This window comes from Acinonyx jubatus, chromosome A2, assembly GCF_027475565.1.
Source record: "Acinonyx jubatus isolate Ajub_Pintada_27869175 chromosome A2, VMU_Ajub_asm_v1.0, whole genome shotgun sequence".
Classification (NCBI taxonomy): Eukaryota; Metazoa; Chordata; class Mammalia; order Carnivora; family Felidae; genus Acinonyx; species Acinonyx jubatus.
In genome coordinates, this window is record NC_069383.1 from 160,306,540 (window position 1) to 160,332,404 (window position 25,865).

At 55.1% G+C, this 25,865-nt stretch overlaps 1 long non-coding RNA gene across 2 annotated transcripts; it reads left to right on the plus strand.

Moving 5' to 3' along the window:
• The first annotated feature begins 1,236 nt into the window (after positions 1-1,236).
• Positions 1,237-5,305, plus strand: LOC128314960 (uncharacterized). Of its 2 annotated transcripts, XR_008297316.1 has the most exons (4): positions 1,237-1,326; positions 2,639-2,734; positions 2,980-3,134; positions 3,377-5,305. It is a non-coding gene; the product is annotated as an uncharacterized LOC128314960 (long non-coding RNA). The 2 variants fall into 2 exon arrangements; XR_008297315.1 differs by lacking the exon at positions 2,980-3,134.
• Positions 5,306-25,865: the final 20,560 nt, after the last annotated feature.

Genomic DNA, 25,865 nt, shown 5'->3' on the forward strand with positions numbered 1-25,865 from the left:
CACTACCGGAGGACCCCCCCCCCCCCCGGAGCCCACCCTGAGCTGTCTTCCATTTCCCCCTTTGTCCATCAGAGACGTGGCCGCCTTGCCCTCCTCACTTTGCTCTGATGCTGCAAAGCTCTCACCTTCAGCCCCACGGGCTGCTGCAGCCACCGAGCCACAGTCCCCAGTCTGGACTGGGTGGCCACCAGACAGCACTGGGAATTTCAGGGCTGCTTTGAGTCAGGAGCTCCCAGGCTCTGCCACTTACTAGCTATAAACCTCTTCTAATGATTCGGTGAAACTGGTTCTTTTGCCTCAGTTCCTCCTCCCTACCAAGCTGCAGCCCCAGATGTCCCTTGGGGTCTCTCCCTCTCCCCTCTGGGTGGGGTCTGGATAGGGCATGTGACTGGGCCCTAAGCCACTCCCACATCCCCCAATGTCCTGGTCTCAAGGATTGATTGGGGGATGGGCTTGCCCCGGCTTTTGCAGGGAATCCTGGGGAACAGACTTTTGAGCACTCATTGAGCACCATGTTGTGCCAGGTGGTGGCCCAGGTACTGGGGACACACGGTCAGGAACAACATGGCACCCTCACTGAGGTCACCATTCTGCCTCTTCTGCCTGGTAGTGCTGTGGCCACTCCACCTTGTTCTTGAAGTTTCGGCTCAAATGTACCCCCCCCCCCCACTAGTGAGGCCAGCTCCTCCCCCCCCCCCCACTTCAAGATTACACCCACGCCTTCTCTCCCCTTCCCTGGTTTAGTTTACTCCAGAGTCACTGCCTGACATTGTGGAATTCACATTATCATTGGTTCTCTCTCCTTGACCAGAATGTCAGCTCTGAGGGAAGAGCATTTTGTCTGTGTGGCCCACAGCAGTGCCCCCAGTGCCTAGAACAGGGTCTGGCACTCAGGCACTGCTCAGGATCAGAATAAACAGGGAGCCAGCCAAAGTCTCCCGGTGCAGGTGGCATGGACATTTGCGGTTTGGATGTTAAGAAGGAGGCTCGGGGTTGAAGGCGTCCTAGGAGGGAAACACAGCAAGTGCAAAGGCTGCTAGGGCCAAGCACATTCTCTTTTGACTTAAACCAGCTTGGACTGACTCAAAAAAAAAATTTTTTTTTTTTTTTTTCCTGACTTAGAACCTTTAGAATGCAGAGCCCTGTAGTGCGCCGGGAAGGGTGTAGTACTCAGCGCTGCCACAGGAGGGCCTGCCGGAATCCGGACGCTGTGCGGGGGGGGGGGGGGGGGGGGGGGGGGGACTGGGGACATCGGAAATGAGGCTGTGACACGATGCTGGAGCGCTTGCTTTGAGGCCTGTTTTAAGTTCACATCAGCCCAGTGAGGTAGGCACTGTTATCATCCCCATGTCCCAAATTTGAAAACTGAGGCACAGAAAGGCTGAGTAACTTGCTCAAGGGTTGCTCAGCTCCAGGTGGTAGAACCAGAAAAGAACCACCAAGATAAGCCATTCAGAGGGAAGGCAGGGTGGCCCTGGGATCGTTGTGCTGAGGGTGGGGGGACCCCTTTCCCAGGGGCGGGAGCCCCCATCTCTAGCCCCTCCGCTAGATGTTTTCCCAGCTGTGGAGTTGGTGTCCCCTTAAATATTGAGATGAATCTCGCTTCCCCCAGGTCAGGTGAAATTGGCATCCCCCCCATCTCTCCCACTTCGGGGGTCAGGGAGGATGCCCTGCAGTGGGGGAAGCCACGTTTAATGGCAGATGGGAGGGATGAGTAGGAGTCAGGCAGTGGGAGAGGTGAGGAAGAGAGTTTCAGGGCACGTCATGGCCATGCCATATTTCCCTGGGATTCCTCCCGTGTCTGGAGTGAATATTTGCTCAAACTCCGCGAGGCAGGGCAGAGGGGGGAAAGACACTGTGTCTGGTCGCTTATGTGTGGAATCTAAAAAAACCAAACTCGGAGAAGCAGACACAAGAATGGTGGTTACCAGGGGCACCTGGGTGGCTTAGTCGGTTGAGCGTCTGACTCTTGATTTCGGCTCAGGTCATGATCTCCTGATTCTGGGGTTCGAGCCCCGCATCAGGCTCTGTGCTCTCTCTCTCTCTCTCTCTCAAAATAAATAAACTTAAAAAAAAAAAAAAGAATAGTGATTACCAGGGGTTGTGGGGTGGGGGCGACGGGGAGATGTTGGTCAAAGGACACCAAATCCAGTTAGAGAGTCAGTTCTTTGGACCTAACGTTCGGCGTGGTGACTATAGTTAACAACGCGGTATTATATTCTTCAAAGAAATGCTAACCGCCTGCGGGTGCTAACGGGACTGTCGCGTATAAGTGCACCGGATGTGTACATCGTATGCCTTAAATTTACACGGTGTTGTACATCAATTATATTTCAATAAAACTGGGGAGAAAAGGTAAAACAAAGACCCAACCCACGCCCAGCAAATGCAACGCGGGCCTCCCACCCTCCCTCTCCAGGGCCCTGAGGATTCCTCCCTCCCGCCCCCACCCCTTGGCCCCCATTCTAGCACAGGGCACAGAAGGGTCTCCGATTCCCCCCTCCCCCTCCCCCAGCTTTGGGGCCTGCTGTTGGGAACATCACTCTTGATCTCAGAGGGATGGTCTGAGGGCTGGCCTCAGTTTCCCTTTTGCTGCTGGGCCAGACGAGCCTCAGCCGTCCCCCTCTGCCCCTCCCAGAGCACACGGCCGGCGGCTTTCCTCCAGCTCGGCACTTTGTGACATAGATTTCAAATATGGCGCCTTTCTTGTCCTGCCCCACCCCGACGCGTCCAGGTGAGTGGCTGGCCTCCAGCCTTTTGCTCTTTCAGCCACCATGGCCACCTCAGAGGTCTCGGGGGTGCCTGGCAGAGGATCAATAAAATCCCCCCTCACCCTCAAGTGAGAAACCCCAGTGGGTTGTGACCTCCTAACATTTTGTCCGTGTGTATGTGACGGGGGTGGTGAGTGAGCAGGGGGCTCTCAGGCTGGGGATGTGGCTTCGGCAAAGCCCAAGTTGGCTTCTTGGGTTCTTCTTCTAGAACAAGCTGTCTCTTTGCATTGGGGATCATCTCCCTTTCCCCGGGGGAAGTCATGCCCAGATGGAACGGCACCCCGCCTTCTCCAGGGCGGCCCAGGTCTGGCAGAGGGGGCCCGAGTGTCAACTGGGAGTCAGGAAGCCGCTGGGGAGAGCCAGGTGGGACGGGGGCACCTAGAACGGGTGGGGTCCAGCTGGAGAGAGAAGCAGATGTGGGGGAAGTCCCAGGGGGTGAGGCTTCTGCTCCAGAGGATGGGCCAAGGGGTGGCATCCAGGGGACACCAAGACCCCAAGGGACACCTGGTCCCTGGGCTTCTGCTGGGCCCCACCAGGGTTGCGTCCTGAGCCCTAGGGAGCAGAGAGACGTCTTCTAGAAAGCAAACGTGTTCTCTGGCCCTTAGACCCCGCGAATACTGGGATGCGTCAACGGGACTGTGGATCTGAAGAACAGAATGCTGATGATCCCCAGGAGGGTCTGAAGGTTAACGGGGGACTGGAGAGATGAAGCTGGGAGCCTCCCGCCTCCTGCTGTGTGTCCCTGGCAAGTTGCTTGGCCTCTCTGAGCCTCGTTTCGTGCATCTGTTGAGTGTGAATGCAAATACTGGTGCTCAATAGGTGCTTAGCTCCCGGCTGTTGGGCTGTTGGACGAGAGGCTGGGAGAGGTGTTGCAGGTGGAGTCTCGGCGGGCAGGGGGAACCGCTCAAGACCAATTCCGTTGCTCTCTTCTTGGCCAGGACATGTAGCACACAGTAGGTGCCTCATAAAACCCTGCCGACCTGTTTGGGTCCAAGACTCCTGAATCTAAGGCTTCCTTTTCCCTTTTCTTTAAAAAAAATTTTTTTTTAATGTTTATTTTTGAGACAGAGAGAGACAGAGCATGAACGGGGAGGGTCAGAGAGGGGGAGACGCAGAATCCAAAGCAGGTTGCAGGCTCTGAGCTGTCAGCACAGAGCCCGACGCAGGGCTCGAACGCCCGGACCGCGAGATCATGACCTGAGCCGACGTTGGAGGCTCAACCGACTGAGCCACCCAGGTGCCCCTCCTTTTCCCTTTTGACTTGTCTTCCAGCCTCACCTGCGCCTCCCTGGTGGGGCCACCGGCAGGCAGGCACACTCAGTGCTGAAGTGTAGATTCTGAAGCCTGGGTTCAAGTCCTGACTTGGCACACAGTAGGTGCCACAGAACGACATTGCCATAACACTGATTCGTACTGTTAGCGTGGGTTTCAGGCTCCAGATTCTTCTGGGGGCTGCAGCAAGCAGACCTCTCCATGCCGATCAGCCCCTGCCCCATCCCAAAGTGTGGGGTCAAGGCAGAGGTTTCAGCCCGGGGCAGTTTGCCCCCCCGCCCCCCCAAACTCCCCCAGGGGACATCTGGCAATATCTGGAGACATTTTTGGTTGTCATGCCTGGGGGAGGTGATACAGGCATCTGGCGGGTAGAGGCTAAGGGGGTGCTAAGCGCCCTACAGTGCCCGGGACCTTGTCCATCACAGACATGATCTGGCCCCAAGTACAAACAGTTTGGAGGTGGAGACTCTCTGGGTTAAGGAGCAGGTGCTCAGAGTCACACCCCCTACTGCCTGGCCCAGGGCGGGTGGCCTTTCCCTCTGAATGTGTGTCCCTGTCTGCAAAATGGGGGTGATTGTATCAGTTGCACAGGACTCTTGGGACGAATAAGTGCATTAAGGATGTAAAGGGTTTAGGACATGACCTGGCTCACAGGATGTGCTGTCAGTGTGGACGAGTTACTATTAACGACTGGAGGACAATGACGGCGGGGGTCGCGTGTGTCTTCTGCCCCTCTGCCCTCTGATTTCTGAACTGGTTCCTGAAACAGCCAGCTCTTGTTTGCCCGGACCCCAGTGGCCCCGTAGCCAAGCAAGTTCACCTCTGAAGCCAGAACAGACAGTGTTCAGCTCACCACGGCTGGAAAAAATGTCCCCTAAGCCCATCTGCTCAGGGAGGTGCGTGGAGCTGCGTCCCCCACGCTCAGGCATTGGAGAAACAGAATTTGATATAAATAACTCATCTTAACCTTTACTCTGAGCCCTCATTCAGCTATGGGTGGGGGAGGGCGAGGGAGAAACCATAATCGCAGTGGATTCAGGGTCCCCCATTCCCACCCAGGAGGTGAGCTGAGAGAAGGGTCAGGACGCAGGCAGTCTGCGTTAGAACCTGGCTTTACCGGGGCGCCTGGGGGGCTCAGTCGGTTGGGCGTCCGACTTTGGCTCCGGTCATGATCTCACGGTTCGTGAGTTCGAGTCCCATGTCGGGCTCTGTGCTGACAGCTCGGAGCCTGGAGCCTGCTTCGGATTCTGTGTCTCCCTCTCTCTCTGCACCACCCCCCCACTCATGCTCTGTCTCAGAAATAAATAAACATTAAAAATAAAAAAAAAAAAAAAGAACCTGGCTTTGCCATTTAAAGCTGTGTAGGACAATTACTTAACCTCTCCGAACACAGGGACAGTAATAGTGCTCACCTTATAAAGGGGTTGTTATGAGAATGAAATGGTCAATGTGTATAAAGCGCTTAGAACAGGGCTTGAAACCCTGTGAGCGCACTCGAAAGCGAGTCAATATGATGAGGATGAGGAGGAGGACGACGACTCCAGCTTGGGGGATGACTGACTGATCCGGGGTCTCTCCCCCTTCGCACTACTCACACCGTGAGCTGCAGAGGCCTTGGTTGTAGGGGGCTGTCCTGTGCATTATAGGATGCTTAGCAGTGTCTCTGGCCTCTACCCACCAGATGCCAGCAGCACCCCCGATCCTGCCAATCAAAACCGTCTCCAGACATTGCCCAATGTCCCCTGGGGTGGGGGGCAGAATTGGTTGGGTGACAGCGGCTGGCCTGATCCTGGGTTGTCTTCTGTCCCTGCTGGCATCTGCTGGGATGAGCCGGGTCCTTCCTAGCCCACCACTGTTACCTGACTCGCAAAAGCCTTTTATTCCCCCCCGCCTTTTTAAAATTTTTATTTTTGCAGAGACCGTCTCTCTCTAAGACAGCAGAATTGAGCTCCCTGTCCCAGGACCGCACAACTGCTAAGTGGTGACCCGTGATTCCAGTCCTCACCGGTCTGCCCTCCTGGTGTCAGGAATAATGCATGGGCGTGTCCATGCATTATTGGAGCGTCGTGTCCACTAAAGGCTGATTCCCGTCATTGGTCTTTATAGTGTAACCACACTGTGGGCCGACAATGCCCGTGACGTCTCCACTGTGGCTCTGTTGATGGGCACAGTGGCTCCCGTCATGGCTTGGGGGAAGGAGCAGGAGACACGACCATGGGGGGGGGGGAGTTTGAGGTCTTTGGTGGAGGACCGGGGGTTTGGTCAGAGAGCAAGGAGCAGGGTGGTGGCAGTGAGGGCTGAGTTCCCCTTCCAGACCCTCGGGGACATTTCTGGTCTCTGAGGGTGGCATGCAAGGTCCTCAGGCCTGGCTTGTGTCCCCCTTGTCCCCTCCCTCCCTCCAGTCAAACTGACTCACTCCCTCTGCAGCCTGACTGGCCCCTGGCCCCTCTGGGCTCTCACAGTGGGCATTTAATTGGGGCCTTGGATGTTCAGGGCATGCTCTGTGGAACCCTGGCCAAACCGGGGATTAAGCAAAGCTAAATGGGGTTGTTCCTTGCAGGCCTTCCCAGAGGTTTTCATTTGCTCACGTGTTTTGCGCAGCTTTCTGGAATGCATCTGCCCCCTTGACGTTTCTTGCCCTCTGGAGCACTTTTTGGGGTGCTAGGGGTTCCTGGAACAGATAAAGGAAACACTGCCTTAACCCTAAGGGGAAACTTGAATGGTGCAATTTCAGGCTGAGGCTCCTGGCCAAGCCTCAAAGGTTTCCTCCTCCTCCTCTTCCCAGGACCATGGCTCTCTCTGGGGTGGCCCAGTGGGGTAGCAAACTCTGGGCAGCCAAATTAGGAGCTCAGGATGAGGCTGGATGGGGGTCAGCCCAGGCTGGCTGATGGGGGTTTGGCGGGGGGGGCGGGTTCTTGGACTGGAAAAACGTCCCTCCCCTCGCGCTCTGGGGGGTTCTCGAGGAGGGGGCGTGTCTTCTGGGAAGGCTCGCGGAGTCCCCTGGGACGAAGCCCAGAGTTTAGCTCAGGGGAGAAACATCTGATCACCCCTGGGGCCCAAGTCCAGGGTCACAGTGAGAAGCTGAAGATTGGCCCCCTTCTTCCGAAACTAACATGTGCTGCTGGCCTGGCTTCCCCTCCGTCTAGCTGCCGGGCCTCTCCGCCCAGCCCCCTCCTGCCACAGCCCTGCCCCAGCGTGTCAGACCCGCCGATCTTTCCTCTTCCTCCTCCTCTGGCCACCCACTCCAGCCTCTCCCGCAGCCGAGGGCTCAGGAGTGCAGTAGCTGCAGTCAGGCCGGCAAGAGGGAACGATGACAGATTCCTGCTTTGTTTCCAGTTGTGGTAAAATGGTAACATGAAATTTACCATTTTCACCCTTCTTTTCTTTAAAAAAAAATGCTTACTTATTTTTGAGGCAGAGAGAGGGAGAGAGAATGAGAATGACTGCGGGAGGGGCAGAGAGAGAAGGAGAGAGAGGATCCCAAGCAGGCTCCATGCTGTCAGCACAGAGCCCGACGCGGGGCTCGATCCCATGAACCGTGAGATCAAGACCTGAGCCGAAATCAAGAGTCAGACGCTTAACGGACTGAGCCACGCAGGCTCCCCACATTTTAAAAAGTGTTTATTTATTTTTGAGAGGGAAAGAGAGAGGGAGGGAGGGGGCAGAGACAGAGGGAAAGAGAGAATCCACCCTGACAGTGCAGAGCCCCACAAGGGGCTCGAACTCACGAACCATGAGATCATAACCCGAGCCCCTATCAAGAGTCAGACGCTTAACTGACTGAGCGTCCCAGCGCCCCAGGTGCCCCACATTTTAACCGTTCCTAAGTGCGCAGCTCGGTGGCATTAAGCAATTCACAATGTCGTGCAGCCGTCCGCCCCATCCATCTCCAGAACTTTCTCATCTCCCCACACTGAGACTCCGTGCCCCCGAAACGCTGACTCCCCACCCCTGGTTCGCACTACTCTCTGTCTCTGTGGACGGGACCCCTCTGGGGACCTCACGTAAGGGAGGAATCGTGCAGTATCTGTCCTTTTATGTCTGGCTTCTCTTGCTTTACGTGTCTCCAAAGCTCAGCCACGTTGTAGCATGGATAAGCACGTGACAATTTTTTTTTAAATTTTTTTTTCAGCGTTTTTTATTTATCTTTGGGACAGAGCGAGACAGAGCGTGAACGGGGGAGGGGCAGAGAGAGAGGGAGACACAGAATCGGAAACAGGCTCCAGGCTCCGAGCCGTCAGCCCAGAGCCCGACGCGGGGCTCGAACTCACGGACCGCGAGATCGTGACCTGGCTGACGTCGGACGCTTAACCGACTGCGCCACCCAGGCGCCCCGTCACGTGACAATTTTTAAGGCTGGATAAAGTCCCCTGGTATGGACGGACCGTGGATCCGTCGATGGACCTTTTGGCCGGTGTGAACGCTGCTGTCGTGAACTGCTGTGTACAAGTGTCTGTTCGGTCACCTGTCGTGTCCAGAGATCCCTGCTTTCAACCCCTTTGGGTAGATGGTTACCCAGCAGTGGAACTGGTGGGCCCGGTGGTGGCTCCGGTGTGATTTTCTGAAGGGCTGCTGAACGGTTTTCCACAGCAGCTGCTCTAATTCACCGTCTCACCAGCCGAGCACGGGGCTCTGGTCTCTCCACATCTTGGCCAGCGCCTGGTATGTTCCTTTTTTTTTTTTTTTAACATTAATGATCATGTTCCAGGAGAATTAAAGGCAGAATTCTTTTTTATTTATTTTAATCAATCAATCAATTAATTTAAAGTAAGCTCTATGCGGGGCTTGAACTCACAACCCTAAGATCGAGAGTTGCAAGCTTCACCAATGGAGCCAAATGGGTGCCCCTCTCTTTGCTTTTTTGTTTTTTAAGTTTATTTATTTATTTTGAGAGCGAGAGGAAGCATGAGTGGAGGAGGGACGGAGAGAGAGGGAGAGAGAGAGAACCCCAAGCAGGCTCCGCAGTGTCAGCGCAGAACCTGATGTGGGGCTCGAATCCATGAACTTCGAGACCACGTCCTGAGCGCAAGTCGGACACTTGACCGACTGAGCCACCCAGGCGCCCCTCAAGTTTACATCTTTAATCCCACGGTAGGTTCTTGAGCAAGGGACATCCCAGGGAGGACTTGCCAGGCGGTACCTTGAGACCCCAGAGCACAGGCTACGCGGGAAACAGACTAGGGGTTCGTCCAGCCACAGGCACAGTGAGAGCCGGGACTGGATCCAGGTCATATTAGTAGAAATAGTTGGTGGAGATCCAAGGAGGTGAGTTCTAGAAAGAGACCTGGAGGTGGATGTGGTTCACACGTCGGCTGCCCGTGACGCCACAGAAGCGATAGCCCAGGGAGGAGGATGAAAATCTGGGTAGGAGACAGAGCTGAGTCATCAGAGATGCAGGGGCAAACTGGTGATGTGACATAAGGACCCAAGCGACAGCTGTTGGGTCTCAAGCAGCGAAGAGTGTTGGAGTGTTGACCAGCGCCCCCTGCCCTTGGGACTTAGCAACCAGGAGGGCCAGGGAGGTGAACGGGGTGAGGATGGGGGGGTTCCTCAGCCATTTGCCGGCCAAGGGAGCAGGGTCTTCAAGGCTGGAGGAGGGGATGGGAGGACAGAAGTGGATCTGGGGAGCACGGATAGCCCCTTCTTTCCTATTCAGCTCTGATTTTTACCGCACGGTGTATCTTTTCCTTCCAGATCTTTTGCTTTCCTTAAAAAACAATTAAGGTGTAATTTGCACCCAGTAAAACCTACCCACGTTAGGGTACAAGTCTATGCTATTTGACAAACGCATACCGCCCTACAGACACAGCCTCAATCAGGATAGGCGTGTGCCCCCCTCCCCAGCCTCTGGCAACCACTGATGTGTTCCCAATCACTAGTTTGTCTTTTCCAGAAGAAAAGTGTCAGTGGAGTCATGCTGTATGAGCCTTTGGAGTGTGGCAAGTTTCATTCAGCAGAACGCACGGCAGACTGACCCCCGATGTCAGTTGCCAGTATTTCTTTCCCGTTACTGCTGGGGAGTGTTCTGGGATGTGGATGTACCACCTTCTACCGGTCCGTCTGTTGAGGGACATTTGAGTTCTTTCCACATTTTGGAAATTATACATATATCGCTGTAAACATCTATGTGCAGGTTTCTGTGTGAGCGAAAAGTTGTCATGTCCTCTGGATGAATACAGCAGTCCTGACATTCTCTCTCTCTGTATCACACACACACACACACACACACACACACACACACACACACACACACAGCTTTGGGATACAGTTCATATACCATGCAGTTCACCCATTAAAAGTGCACAATTCAGGGGCGCCTGGGTGGCTCAGTCGGTTAAGCGTCTGAATTCAGCTCAGGTCATGATCTCGAGGTTTGTGAGTTTGAGCCCCACGTCGGGCTCTGTGCTGACAGCTCAGAGCCTGGAGCCTGCTTTGGATCTGTCTCCCTCTCTCTGCCCCTCTCCCACTCATATTCTCTCTCTCTCTCTCTCTCCCCCCCCTTCTCTCAAAAATAAATACCATGAAAAAGAATTTTAGATATCCAAGGGTCTTTGATCACGTCCACCTTGAATAGGACCACACTACCCATAACATCCACAAGTGGATGTGGACCTATTTCCATGGCAACCCTCAATCGCATGTCTCATTCCGTGCGCTCCGTTCGTGGAAATTCAGGTTAGCTCAAGCCTTCTAGAACCTTGGCCATCATGGAGGAGAAGTGGGGCAAGGAAGGGGTGTTCAGGATAGGGAATCTCTAAGGCTGAGGGGAAGATCAGTGGAGAGAAAGAGAGGAAGGCCGTAGAGCAAAGCCCACTGATGGAAGAAGCCTGTTCCAGCCCCAGGGGCCTATGCACCTGACGCGTCCCCCGACTGCTGGGCTCTCCTCTGGCTGTTTGAATGGCCAGCTCCGTCGCCCTTCAGATCTGAGCTCAAATGTCACCTCTGCAGAGAAGATGACCATCCCAGCCACAGCCGCCTGTCTCTCTCTCACTGTTTCCTGTTTATTTCCTTTACTGCACAGACCTCAGGATGTCAGCATTTTTGGGCTCTAACTTGTTCATCACACTCGTTTCTCCCCCTGAAGTGTTAGCTTCAAGAGGGCAGAGGTTAGGAACGCCTTCTCCCCCCTCCCTCTCCCCCCACCAGGTCTAAAACACAGAGTTCAACTCATGTCTGTGCAAGGAACAAGGGGTTCCTGGTGCTGGGGAGTGGGGACCAGTGGGGGCTCCCTACAAGCTCTCTGAAAAGTCAGGGAGGGGATTGGGGGGCCTGGATCTGAGCCCAGCAGCCTGGGGCTCCTCTCCAAACTGACTCGGCTTAAAGCAGGCTCTTGGGAAGGGAAATAGAGGGCCTCACACACCCCAAAGCCTCCTCAGTCTCCTCAGAGTCCAGTGAGGCTCAGGGGCACGTAGTGGGTGCAGGTGGGGGGGGGGGGCGGCGGGGACGCGGCGCCTCGCACCTGCTCTTCTTCCTCGGTGGCATCTCACACGCGTGGAGGCCTAGGAGCACCTGCGCTGGCAGGTAAGACCGGGGCGCCCTTCTCATGCGCTGGGCCCTCCAGTCGCCGGCCAAGGAGGTGCCCTCGGGCTTGCACGACGTGGGCTTCCACGGATTCCTCGTCCAGCGCCAGTCCGCCGATTTCTCCTGGAGCCACCCGACCGGTGCCAGCACCACGCGCAAGCGGTGGGCGCAATGCGTGCGCCCCGGGCGGTGTGGGGGGCTTACAGCTTCTGGGGAGGCCCGCTGAGGGGCAGGACTTGGCTGGGGCGGGGTCCGAGAGGGTCGGGGGGGGGCGGCCGAGGGGCAGAAGAGACCCATGGGGGCTGCCGGGACCGTGATGGAGGGGGGAACCCGGCGTCTTCGCCAGCCCGCGCCACGCTGTAGAGAGCCACCACGTGCGTCGCAGTTGGCAGCCAGAGGGGTGGGGGCGGGGCCGGAGGGCGGGCCGGAGGGCGGGGCCTGGGCTGGCGTGGGGAGGGGCCGTGGAGGCAGAGGGGGCAGCAGCGCGCCCTCCGTGGAGGCGGGGCCTGGGAGGAGGCCTAGGAAGCGTGCGCTCCAGAGTTGGGGGTCCCGGGCGCTGACTCTGCGACCCCCCGGGAAGCTGGAGGTGCGCCAGAAACCAGGAGGGGCGGGGCTCGGGCTGAGGGAGGAGCCTGAGGGTCCCCGGGGCTCAAGAGGGATGGGAGGCAGAGGGCGGAGGGCGGGGAGGGGAGGCTGTGCTCTTCCGGCAGCCTGAACTGTGCCACCGTGCGCGGCCACCTGTGTCAGACCTGGGAGCTGGAGAAGCGCGGGGCGGCGCTGGGGTGCAGGCCTGGGTGAGGGTAGGGTCAAGGGGACGGCGGGGACTGTCCTGAACAGCCTGCACCACGCACCCTAGGGGACGCTGCCGATTGAGAGGGCCCAGGAGATGGGGAGGGGTTTCGCGTGGTTGCGTCCTTGGCCACACCAGCAACTCTCCCTGGCCTTCCGTTCCCAGGGCGAGGCACTGGACCCGGCCATCATCAGCCCGGACCCCAGGTGGACCCCAGGTGAACGTCTCCATTGCTGTAGCGGCCCACGAGCCGACGCCCTCAACAGCCTGACGCAGAGGAGGATGAGTTCACGTTACCCCAGGGTGAAGACCAAGGCCTGGACCGCGTTGGGGTTTGGGGGCCTGAGGAGGTGCGGGCCGGAGCCCGGCGGCTGAGTGTGGGGCTGAGTGAGGGATGTGCCTGTGGCTAAGTCCGCGCGGCTGGTCCTGGCTGCAGGGGGTTTTGTGTGTTTGTGAGAGTTCACGTGTGCTAGCCGTTGTGTGCGTTTGTGGGAGGTGTAGACGGACGTGTTTAGGGCTAATACGACTGAGGAGCTGGGCTGCCTGGGTTGGAGTCTGGCTTCTGCTACTTAGACACCCTGGGCCTTGGGCCATGGCCCAGATTCTTCCTGCCTTGATACCCTTTTTCATTGTGGATTCATTCATCTCTCAAATATTTACTGAGCACCTGCGGTGTGCTAGGCACTACTCGGGGCCCTGGAGGTCATAGCCGTGAGCAAAACAGACACAGATCCCTGCTCTGGTGGGCCAGGCCAACAATAAAGATAATGAATTCAGTATACGGTGTGCCGGATGGTGGTGAGTGCTGTGTGTGTGTACGTGGGGAGAGGCTTGTAGTTTTAGATTGAGAAGCCTTCCTGAGAAGGTGATATGTGGATAGAGTTCTTGGGGGTGAGGAGTGAGCTGTGTAGTTGCTTCAGTGGAGGAAGAACCTCTCCGGCAGAGCAAAGAGCCCGTGCAAAGGTCCTGGGGCAGGATCAGGCTTGGCTTGTTGGAGGAACAGGGCGGAGGCCTGTGGGGCTAGAGCAGAATGAGCCAGGGGGAGAAAAGGAGGAGGTGAGGGCAGGGAGGGGACAGGGGCAGGTCCTGCAGGGCCTTGTGGGTTGTGGGAGGGGCTTGGCCTTTCCCCACGGAAGGGTGTTGAAGCAGCTTCCTCTGGGTTGCATGTGGATGATGACAGCATTTACCCCAAAACTTTCTTATAAGAGTTATGTGAATTAATATGTGTAAAGCGATAATACAGTGCCGGGCACATACTAAGCGTGCATTAAATATTAGGTTATTATTATGTGTGGTGGACATGTGTGTCCTAGGGTGTGTCTGAACCGCAGCTGAGCTGGGTGGCTGTTAGTGAGTTTGCTGTTGTGAAAGAATCTCTCTAAAGCTATTAAAAAACACACACACACACACACACCAACTCTGCTGGGTGTTTGAAAGCTCTGATGGGTTACTGCTTTCTGGCTTGGACGGGCTCTTTTGTATAACAGATGTTATCCAGATGTCAGCTGGGGTCACTCGGGCCTCGGAGATTTGGCGCCTGCCTCTCTCCCACGACCTGCGGGAAGTCCAGTGCCCTCCCCGAGATGTCTGCAAATTCCCAGGGCCTCTGTTCCCATGGTTCCTTCTTGGCCTGAGTTCCTGCCCGCTGAACCCTTGCTCTCACTCACCTATCTGGGGCCAACCCTGTAGGGGAAACAGTCCTGTTTTCTTGATTTCTCCGGACCACCCGTGTGTGATCTTTGCATACGGACCCCGTGGCCCCGTGTTCTCCCTAAGATTCTGCCATCCTGACGGTTTTTTAATATTGTCCGAACCTCCGCGACAAGCTTCCGTAAGATGGGGCTTGACAAAAATTCCACTGCCCAGAGGAACACTTTGCATGCTTCTTGGACAACCCGGCAGAGTTTATCACCAGCTTAAAGTGCACTGGGCTGTTGTATGAGGAGGAATCGCACCCAGGACACCCGAGGCCATGGCTGTGAGCAGCTATAGGTGCTTTCGATGTCAAGTGGGCTCGATGTCAAGGTAGAAAGACGAGGATTGGCTGCAGAAAGTCGAGGCAGAGGGAGATAGGAGCGGGCACAGAACCGATGGCGGCGGGAGCTGGCGGTGAGCAGTTGTGAAAGACAGCACCGCGTCCCTGGGGAGACGTGCAGCTCAGAAACCGTTACAGTGATGAGCCAGACTTCTGGAAAATGAGGCAAGGGTTGCTTCAGAGAGAAATCTGCTGCAGATTCTTCTGGTGGTTCCTGTGATATTAACTGCTTTCTCAGGGCGTGGCTAGTCAGGGCTCGGCGGTCAAAGTGGGGCAGGGGTGGAGAGCAACCTCCCTGGGCGGGTCACGACAGGCGAGAAAAGCCCGGAACTGGTCAGGTTCCAAGACAGGGGTGTGGGGTGTGTCAGAAAGATGCATTCTGCTCAAGCCTGGAACTGAGACCAGGGTCAGGTTGACCTTGGCCGCAATTCAGGGCTGCTGTGATGTGGACTGAACTGCACCCAGGACTATCCTTGGGAGGCTCGTTTGGCTTCTGCATAACTGTAATTGCAGCATTTGGGGTCAGCTGGAATAGAAACTTGACCTTGGCAAGGGCCTTCCATGGCGTATCGTCTGTATTTCTTAATCTTTTCTGGATCAAGACTCATTTGGGAATCTCACCAAACCTACAGACCACCTGACTTGCTTGCTGCCTGTTCCCCCCCCCCCCCTCAATACCCTCCCCTCCCTCCCAATATATTTACCCAGATAATTTTTTGGACAGTTGTATGGTATCATGGTTGCCCAAACCCGCTTAAGAACCTCTGATTTTACTCTGCTTCTCTCATTTGATACGAGAGGAAATAATCACAAGACCGTAGCACCTTGCTCAGAATTACACAGATCATTAGTGAAGGGCTAGGTGTCAGGCCAACGGAGCAATTAATCACAGAGTCAGAACTGGATGCAAACCCTGGCTCCACCCCTTACTAGCAACAGAGTCAAATCTCCCTGTGCCTCAGTTTCCCCATCTGCAAAATCGAGATAATAATGTTTTTTTTTTAAACGTTTATTCATTTTTGAGAGAGAGAGAGCATGAACAGAGAAGGGGCAGAGAGAGGGGGGACAGAGGATCTGAAGCTACTCCGTGCCGACAGCAGAAAGCCCGTTGTGGGTCTCGAACTCACCAACTGTGAGATCATGATCTGAGCTGAAGTCAGGTCCTGACTCAGGACCTGAGCTGAGCTCGCGGTGGTTGCAGAGCTTACAGGAAGAGCAGAGAGTGCAAGCGTCGCGCGCAAGCGTCTCTCAGGCGCCCCCTGGCGGCGTGTTTCCTAAGGTTTCATTGGCCAAAACAGGTCACATGGTCAAGCCCAGCTTCGGGAATTAGAGAATCAGAATCCGTATCTTGGAGGAGACGCAGCCAAATGTGGCGGCTTTGTTTGTTTGTTTGTTTGTTTGTTTTGTTTTGTTGTGTCTTCCTCTCAGTGTCCCACACACGTTTGCTGGTGAGTGGCTGGGTAGTGAGTTACCAGCTTACAACTTAGAGAGTTTTGACCCTAATGGGTGTTTCTACTTTTCCGAAGAGGAGAACTTATAAGCAGAAACTATAACCTCCAGGCCAGTTGTGGAAAGTGACCTCCTCTGTCGGGGCCCTTTGCACGTCTTTGTTGTGGGGCTCTCTTCCTCATCCACCTGCCTCCTGCCGTCTTTCCCTCCCCCATTCCATACCTTACCACCTTTCACCTGCCTGAAGGGTTGAACAGACTATTGTGGGCTAGCCTGGGAACTCTATATAGTCTTTACCCCTGCATCGTTCTCAGTGGACCATGCGGTCCAGGGATGGGTGGGATGGTCACAGCCAGCCTCTTGTCACCTGCCATGGCAATCTTGAGGATATTTCTCTGTTCCTTGGCTTACGAAGGGCCCACGGGCAAGGTGGGCTCTGATCTGTCTTGTCTCCCACCTGCCTTAGAACAGCGCCTGGCACGGGGCTAACGCTCAGTAAATATTAGTGCAGTGAATGTTTACACGCAGGGTCCAAGCCCCCGTACGAGGGTTTACACCTGCGAGGGTACCCAGTTGTATGCCATCCCAGTGGCTACTTCCTGTTGCCCCCCGTCCACCAGCCCTCTGTAACCCTCAGTGCCGCCCCTTAGTGACTGTGGTCAGCTGCCCACAAAGTCCACAGAATGCCCCGGTCCTCTGCGAGAAATCTTCACTGAGCCCCGGACTCAACCCTCGCACCCACGACTCAGAACAAAACTGTTTGGTGGGAGATGGCAACAGGTTTCGCTGTGGGATGTGAGGGAGTAGGCGTGCATCTGAGTTGGTCTGTGTGTGTCTGTTTTGGGTGAGGGCACAGATTTTCTCTGCACTAGGGGGTCGTCCCCCCCCCCCCCCCCTTTGAGGGGCTCCCTTCACCTCAGAGACTGGGTGGATTTGGACATTCATTTTGACTACCTTCCAGCAGAGGGCAGTCAAGGGCCTCATTCTCGGTCGGGTCTATGGCAACGACCCTGCAATGACAGGGTGCTTTGTTCTAATTTGCATGGAGGTGCCCTGTGAGCTAGCCATGGACCCTGGTCTGCCTGTATGGTGTCCATGTGCGTGTGGCAGCCGAAAAGCCCCCAAACCGTGCGCGTCCTAATCCCTGGAACCTTGAGTGTGCTCCCCTCCCTGTTCACGGCGGAAGGAATTCTGTACTTGTGATCCAAATTAGGCGTTTTGAGAGGAGGAGGTGATCCTGGATTGCCTGGGTGGGCTCAATCCAACCACGTGGGCCCTTAAAATCAGAGAAGCCTTCCTGGCTGGGACAGAGGTGACACAGAAGAAGGGTGAAGGGTGACAGGGATTTGGCCTGCTGGGTGGGGGCTTTGAAGCTGAGGAAGGGGCTATGAGCTGAGGGCTTCTAGAAACGCCGGTGTTTCTAGAAGCTGGGCACAGCCCTCAGCTGACGGTCTGCAAAGAAACAGAACCCGAGTCCTACAACCATAAGGAGCTGAATCTGCCAACAATCTTAATGAGTAAGGAAACAGATCCTTCCCTCGAGCCTCCAGAAAGGACTGGACACCTTTTTTAGCCTGGTGACCTCCGAGAGGGACCTCTGGCCTCGAGAATAGTAAGGCAATACATTCGTGTCATTTCAGCTACATGACCGCTGTGTCATGGCGGTCCCAGGAAGCTGATAGTACGGAGATGACTCTCTCTCTTTCTCTAAGAATGGTGTCGGTCCCCTGTCCCCTCCTCCTCTCCTCCACCTGTTCCTTGGAGGTCTGGAGGTTGAGTGGAGCCTGCCCTGTCTTCCCCCGTCCCCGCTGCTTGGCCATGAAGCTCTGGGGTGTGGAGCCCACAGGTGTGCTTGGGAAAGTGAGGCCTAGAAGGAGGCACCACAGGAGGGAGTCCAGGTGGCTGCAGGGGTGACAACTCCTCCCTCCCTGTGCCACCCCCAGAAACAGCAGGACGTGCCTGAGCTGCCCCTGATCTATGGGGGAACCTCATCAGCCAGGGCCAGGTGGGCACACGCTGTGTCCCCAGAGGCCAAGCTAGATGCTCCCTCATCTGTCCAGCGCCAGGCAAGGGGCGTGCTGTGGGGGGAGGACAGGAGCCCAGGAGTCCCTGCCCGGACTCCCCTGCCCTCAGCTGGTAAAGGCTGGGGTCAGGTGGGGGAGACCCTGTTCCCCATACCGGTCACTGTCCCTTTCGCCTCCCCCAGGGCCGCTCCCCTCAGATGCCTGGCCCATCCGTCCTCAGTGGTCCCCACGGGCCAGGTGGGCATCTCAGAGGTGGGGGCTCGGGGATGGAGCTGGGCGGGTGAGAGATGAATCCGGACCCCAGCAGAGACGGGGGTGGAGCTGAAGAGGGTACTCTCCCAGCACGGTCCCTGTGGAATCCTCCCAAGAACGTGGAGGGGGGGCACCCCCCAGCTGGGGCCCTTTTGGCCCATGACCTTTAGCCTCAGAGATAGATGGACACCTCGAACTCAGATGGAAGGTCCACTCCTGAACCAGGCGAGCTGGTGGAGGTGGAGGGTGGTGGGGCCAGTGCCAGGACGGGAGTGGGGTCCCCGGGCACTGGGTCTGGATGGGGAGGAGCAGGGGGCTGGGCCTGGCCTGTGGCGGTTGACTCAGTTTCTCTCTGCGTGCATGCCCTGCCCGCAGGTAGACACACAGGAGTGGAGCCACGTGCCTGCCTGTGCACACACGCATTCGGATAAAGGCTGATGCATCGGGAAGGACACCCAGCATAGACGTGCACATATCGAACACCTATTGTATGCCAATCACTGCCCACGCCCACCACTGTGTGAGCTCATTGCCTGTAATGATCTCCACTTTACAGATGAGAAAACTGAGGCACTGGGAGGGCAAGCAACTTGGTTTAGCTCCCACCTGCCCGGCAGGGGTGAAGTTGGTATCTGACCCCAGGCAGGTGGGTTTGTTGTAGACACTGGATACATAGAGAGGAGCCGTCCCCTCCCTCCAAGGGCTGGCATTATAATGGCAGAGACAGACACTACGCAAATGAGTAAGTGATAGAGACAGTAATAACGGCCCTGAATTTAACACAAAGCAGGATAAAAAGGGGAGAGTGTGAATCAGAGAAGGGGTGTGGTTATTTAGCTTAGGGGTCAGAGGAGGCCTTTCTGCGGAGGTGACTTGAGGAGACCTGAAGGATGTGAGGGAGGGATAGCTGGTACAGGCAGGGAAACAGCCCATGCAAAGGCCCTGGGGCAGGACTGGGCCTGGCAGTTGGAGGAACAACGCGGAGGTCCATGTGGCTGGAGCAGAGTGGGTGAAGGCGGGAAGAGGGAGGAGGGGTGGAGGGTAGAATTTGGGCTTTTACCCTGAGGAAACTGGGAGTCCCCAAGAGCTGCAGACCTGTCTCAGGTGCTCACGGGCGCCCTCTGGCTGCTGCCGGGAGGACAGACTGTGGGGGCCAGGGTGGGACTGGGGGACCAGGACTGGTCCAGGTGGGGCATGACAGGATGGACCAGGTGGGGCTAAGGAGGGGGAAAGTGGGTTGATCCTGGCTAGCTTTTGAACCGGAGCTTCTAGAGTTTGCTGGGGGATTGGCTATGGGGTGTACAGAGAGGAGCTGAGGGTCCCCCAGTGCTCCTGGTCTGAGTGAGTGAAGAACGGATGTGTCTGACACTGAGCCGGGGAAGCCAACCAGGTCACGTGACCTTTGAGATGTTGCCAGGGACCCCCCGAGGCTGCAAACAGAGGTGTCAGTCTGGGAGGGCATGCGGTGAGTTTTTAAAAACTTTCAACTTGGTTTTCATAATTCCTTGGTCAGATTTCTCTCGCTCCTCTGGATGTGCAAATGGTTCCAAGCTGGAAAGAGTGTGTTTCAATAGCCAGCGCACTGAGTTTTGTTCTTTTTACATCAAAGGTAACCTCTGCCAACAATTAACGCAATGCCAAGGTCATGACTGTCAGTGTCCCTTTCGCAGTCTGTTTGTGGCACGTGACAAACCGAAGGAGAAGTATCGGAAAAGATCTCACACCAGCATAAAATCGTTTAAATATCAGAATGTGGTCCCTCCCTGGTTGTCACTGTTCACGAAAGTTCCTGAAATTGGTGTTCTGTGAAGCTCTGGACTGAATCACAGCCGAGTTTGAAGTTGCGTCGTGGCAATTAACCGTAAGAATCGCATCTTGTGGGTCAGAGTGAACACGGATGCACTACCCAGAGACCTTATCATCTGTTTCTCCAAAAGGGACCCGGGCACAGCTTCCCAGGAATGCTTAGCCAGATTTCTTCACACAGATAGGCAAATAGGTGATTCTGGGAGTAAGAAATTACGTTTTTACTAAAAAAAAAAAAAAAAAAAAAAAAAATTGTGTTTGGATGGAGGATTCAGTGTATTTCACCCATCAGCGATTGTGATGCATTTGCATTTGCTTTTCTCTGAGTTTCACCCGTACCCGTTCTATTTTCCCCAAGTGATATCTCTTTTTGAGATATAATTGACATATAATGTTGTGTGAGTTTAAGGTGTGCAATGAGGTGATTTCATACACTTGTATATTGCAGGATAATTACCGTGATTACCCCCATTGTATTAGCTCCCCCCTCCTACCTCCATCACCTCACATAATTATCTTTTTTTTTGAGAGCGAGAGAGTGTGTGAGTGGTGCAGGCGGGGGGAACCTTAAGCAGGTTCCCACCCAGCATGGAGCCCAACTTGGGGCCCGATCTCCTGACTCTGGGATCATGACCTGAGCTGAAAGCAAGAGTCAGATGCTCAACAGGCTGAGCCACCCAGGCGCCCCCCCCCCCCCATTATCATTTCTTACTTCGGATAAAGGCTGATGCATCGGGAAGGACACCCAGCATAGACGTGCACATATCGAACACCTATTGTATGCCAATCACTGCCCACGCCCACCACTGTGTGAGCTCATTGCCTGTAATGATCTCCACTTTACAGATGAGAAAACTGAGGCACAGGGAGAACATTTAAGACTTAGTCTCCTAGCAAGCGTGCTGCTTGTTAACCAGGCAATGCCGAGGTCACTCTGGCCTCTCCAGGGAACCTGGGTGCTGACATCAGTGACTACACCTGTGTCCCATCCTAGCAGCCCCTCCCATCCCCAGAGAGTGGGGTATATTGGTGTGCATCAGAGTGCGTGGACAGTCCCCCATTCTCCAGACTTTGTGACATTTGGAGTTACCGAGTCACCATCCGTGAGGCCTCCGTTTATGGCTGGATGCCCTACAAGGCAAGCAAGGGCTGGGTGGGAAGGGTCGGTGAGGGGGTCTGGCCCAGACGGGCACGCTCACGAGTGGCTGCTGGGTCTACAGGCCGGGGAAGGGGACCCACTGAGTCCCCTGCCGGACCTGGGGCGGAGAGAGGCCCAAGCCAGCTCTCCCCGATGCCTGGTGCCCCGTCAGCTGCTTCCCAGCATGACTCTGGCCAATGCAGCCACATCCAGAGGCCCTCACCCAGTGTGTGGCCTTCTCAGCTCCGCACCTCGGGCTCTCTTAGGTCTGTACTCCCCAGCGCACTGCCTGGTGGGCCCGGACCCACACACTCCATCTGCGGACGCTTCCAGAACCTTTGTGAGCCAGCATCTGCAATCTGTCTCCCAGCAGCTGGCATCCAACACGTTGATTCAGCAACGCTTACACCAAAGCCAGCATCCCCTCACGTGGTCCAGACTCTCAGGGCATAGGAGAATCTTCTAGCCTCGAGACTCCCGCTTTCCCGTCAGCCACTGCCAACGCCTCGATACTCAGGCCAGTTCTGAAGACGCCAACATCCCGGGCACGCAGACTCCCCACCTCTGGGCTGGGGGAAGCCCACCATGAACACCCCAACTCTCACCCCTTCTCATCAGGCAGTAGGCAAGGCGCTCACCCAAACCGGCTGCTGTGCTCTATCCGGCCACGTGACACGTGGGCGTCCCGACACTCGGTCCCTTTCGTGTCCCAGATCCTGGCCGTCCTCTAAGGTGCTGACAGCCAAACACCGAAATAAATGGTCCGGCACATGGACGCCCTTCTGGGCCGTATGTCCCATCTCCAGCGTCTGTTAACCAGCCTCAATCAGAAAGCACCCAGCTCCCCCCAACAGCCGAGACGCCTGCCTCCAGCACCCCGCACGGTGCATGGGTATCCACAGCCGTTTCTCTAATTGCCATCTTCCCACTGGCCCCACACACCAACCTTCCACTGGATATGGGACGATGCAGACCGGCGCCTGGCCCTTGGTGTGTATTCCTTTTTTTTTTTTTTTTAATGGCTATTTCTTTATTTGTGAGAGACAGAGAGAGAGAGGGAGAGGGAGAAGCAGAGAGAGAGGGAGACCGAGGATCCCACGCGGGCTCAGCGCTGTCAGCACAGAGCCCGATGCGGGGCTCGAAGCCTTGAACCATGAGATCCTGACCTGAGCCAAAATCAAGAGTCGGACGCTTAACGGGCCGAGCCCCCCAGGCTCCCCTCTTTTCGTTTCTCCAGCACTCAGCAGCCGGCTCCTGGTGCTCTGTCGCCCTGACACCCAGTGAGTTCTGTCCCCCAGTCCTCACTGGCCAACCCTCAGTAGAGGGTGGCCCCACCATCCATGTCAAAAGCTCCACCTGTGCTAAGTTGACATAGCCGTGGCTGAACTCCCCACTAGGCTGACGTCCAGCGCTCTCACACCCGAGACTCCCTTTGTCACCCAGTACCCCGGCATGCCACCACTTGAGCGTTTGACTCCCTGAGGGCCGTGCTTTGTTCACGCCCTGATTATGGCCAGGTTACGGGGTGTGGGCTGTGGCCCGACTCTACTTGGTCCTGCTATCCCCGGGGGCGGGGATCGTTCAGATTTCCTGACGGGGGGAGCAGTATAATTTGGCTGGTGAGGCGAAGGGGCCCAAAGGGCTCGGACAGGGGGCCAAGAATACCTGTGTCTGATCTGCCTCTCTGGGGATGGAGACCCCCGTGCCCCAGCTTAACCTTCTCTGCCTCCCCTTAACACCCAGGACTTCACTTTGGCTGGGGCCAGCTCAACTCTTCCCCTTCCCCAAGCTCGGCAGCAGTAAGGGGGATGGCCTGTCAGGGCTCTCCAGGGAGATAGAACCAATAGTGTATATATTAAGATATTTATTTTAAGCAATTGGCCGCAGCAATTGTGGGGGCTGGCAAGTCCGACGTTTGCAGGGCAGGCTGGAGACTCAGGCAGGAGTGGACGCTGCAGTCCTGAGGCAGAATTCCTTATTCTCTGGGAAACCACAGTTTGGGCTCTTAACGCCTTCAACTGATTCGACGAGGCCCACCCATACAGTGAAGGTAATCTGCTTTACTTAAAGGCAGCAGATTGAAGGCGTAGCGCCACAGCTACGAAATGCCTTCACAGCAACTCGTAGATTAGCATTTGATGGATTGAATAACCAGGGGCTTTAGCCTAGCCAGGTTGGCACAAAACTACCCTTCACATCCCTCCTCTCTGTCTGGGGCAGGAGGGATGCGAGGGGAGGAAGATCTGGGGTAGATGGGTCCTCTTAGACTCACCCAGGCTGTGTAGCCTGGTCCCACCCTGGTGTTTTGGGGTCCCTCTGGAGCTGAGGGGGTGTTCCTTCTACTGAGGAATGCTCTTCCTCTGGCCACCGAAGGAAGAGGACTCTTAGGAGTCCCCAGACAACCACTCACAATGCCAAAAATAAATTCAACTTCTGTCTTGTGTGAGCTGCCTCATTCCTCCGCGGGGCAGGGTGATGAGGGAGGGAAGCTGGGAAAGAGGGTGGGCCTTGCTGGGGGGGGGGGATGATATCAATGAGAATAAATACCCAAAAGTGACCCCTGGGAGGGTGAGGCTGGTTTCCCCACGTCTCTGCTCTGGAATCAACTTGATGTGAAATGTGGGGGCTGGAGTAGAGTAGGGAAACTGAGGCAAGGTGGGGGACTCTCCAAGACTCCAGCATGGAACCCATCAGGGCAGGTGAAATAGAGCTAGGACCCTGACTTTCTCTTCTGACCATGCACCGCCCATCCTCGGCTGTGATTGGCTGCAGCCCCAGCTCCCAGCCACTATCTTCTCTTTCTGGCCACAGCCCTTCCTTGGCTCAGGAGCGGGCTTGTAACCCACTCAGAGCCAGTGAGAGGCGAGGAAACTTGCTGGGGATTCTGGGGATGCGTGTCTCCCTCTCCCTCCTTTTTTTCTTTCTTTGGGGCAACTGGAAGAGGCCTTCAATGTGGCCCTAGATAGTGTGGTTTGAGGATGGAAGAAATGGCAGTGGCCATATTGTGGACTACAGGGTTGGGACCGGGGCTTTCACTGCAGTGTGAAGCCAGAATGTAAAGCCCAGGCAGCCTCAGATAGCAGAGGGAAGACACCAGAGCCTTGGTGATATCATGTGAGCGCCTGGATCAAACCCCACCTGCCGCTGTCGGGCTCTCATCTCTATTGTGATAATGAAGATAATGATACATGACATTAGGTAGCCCTTCCTACATCCGGACCTTCATTCCAACCATTTGGCATGTATTAACCTACTTAATTCTCCCAACAACCCTCCAAGTTAGGTACCGTTATTATCCCCCTTGTACAGATGAGGAAACTGAGGCACGGGACGGGGGAGAGCTATTCTCCCAAGGCCACATAGCTGGGGTGGGCAGGGCCATGATGCCTGGGCCCCCCATTCTGTGTGAGATCCAGCCTCTTGTGTCATTCACACTCAAAGGGGTCCTGACTGATTCCAGGTGATGCCAGAGTCACTTCTCTCTTGCATGGGGTCCCCGAGGCCCTACAGGAGGTGGCCCCTGTCACCACCTCTGTCTCGCGTCCCCACCGCTGTCCTTACGTCGCTCAGTTCCAGCCCCATAGGCCTCCTCCCTGTTCCTCCGAACCCCTGAATGTACTCCCGCCTCAGGGACTCTGCCCTCAACTGCTGCTGTCCCCTCTGCCTGACATGCCCTCTTCTCCTCCTGGTTAACCCAGCCATGTCCTCAGGGCAGTGGTCCTCGACCACCTCTCCCCTGACCTCAATCTAGGCCAACAGAGCCCGGAGGTCAAGAACACATGCCCTGTGGGGTCATAGCCAGTTCCGTCCCTTCCTAGTTGTGTGACCTTGAGCCATTACCTTGATCCCCTCGTGCCTCAGCTTCCTCATCTGTAAGATGGGGTCATAATAGTACCCTGCCTCACAGGTTTGGATGAGGAATAAGGTTACAATGTGTAAAGTGATTAGAATAGTGTGGGACATTGGGAATGCCATCTGGTGCAGCCACTCTGGAAGACAGTCTGGAGGTTTCTCAAAAAAACTAAAAATGAACTACCCTACGACCCAGCAATTGCACTACTAGGCATTTACCCAAGGGATACAGGTGTGCTGTTTCAAAGGGATACATGCACCCCCATGTTTAAAGCGGCACCATTGACAATAGCCAAAGTATGGAAAGAGCCCAAATGTTCATCGATGGATGAATGGATAAAGAAGCTGTGGTATATATATACAATGGAGTATTATTCATCTATCAAAAAGAATGGAATCTTGCCATTTGCAACTATGTGGATGGAACTAGAGGGTATTATGTTAAGCAAAATTAGTCAGAGTAGGACAAAAATCCTATGACTTCACTCATATGAGGACTTTATGACACAGAACAGATGAACACAAGGGAAGGGAAATAAAAATAATATAAAAACAGGGAAGGGGACAAAACAGAAGAGAGTCATAAACATGGAGAACAAACTGAGGGTTACAGGAGGGGCTGCGGGAGGGGGGATGGGCTGAATGGGTCAGGGGCACTAAGGAATCTACTCCTGAAGTCATTGTTGCACTATATGCTAACTAATTTGGATGTAAATTAAAAAAAATAAAAAATAAAACAAGTTAAAAATAAAAAAAAATAATATAAAAATGAAAAAAAAAAGAATAGCATGGGACGCTTAGCAATCATGCAGGCAGCACATAATAATAATAATATAATACTAATTAAGATATATATTATATACTAATATACTGATAATGATATTATTATTCATATTATTATTTTGTATTTTTCTGCGACCACTTGGAGATTATATTTGTGTTTATTAAAACAGCA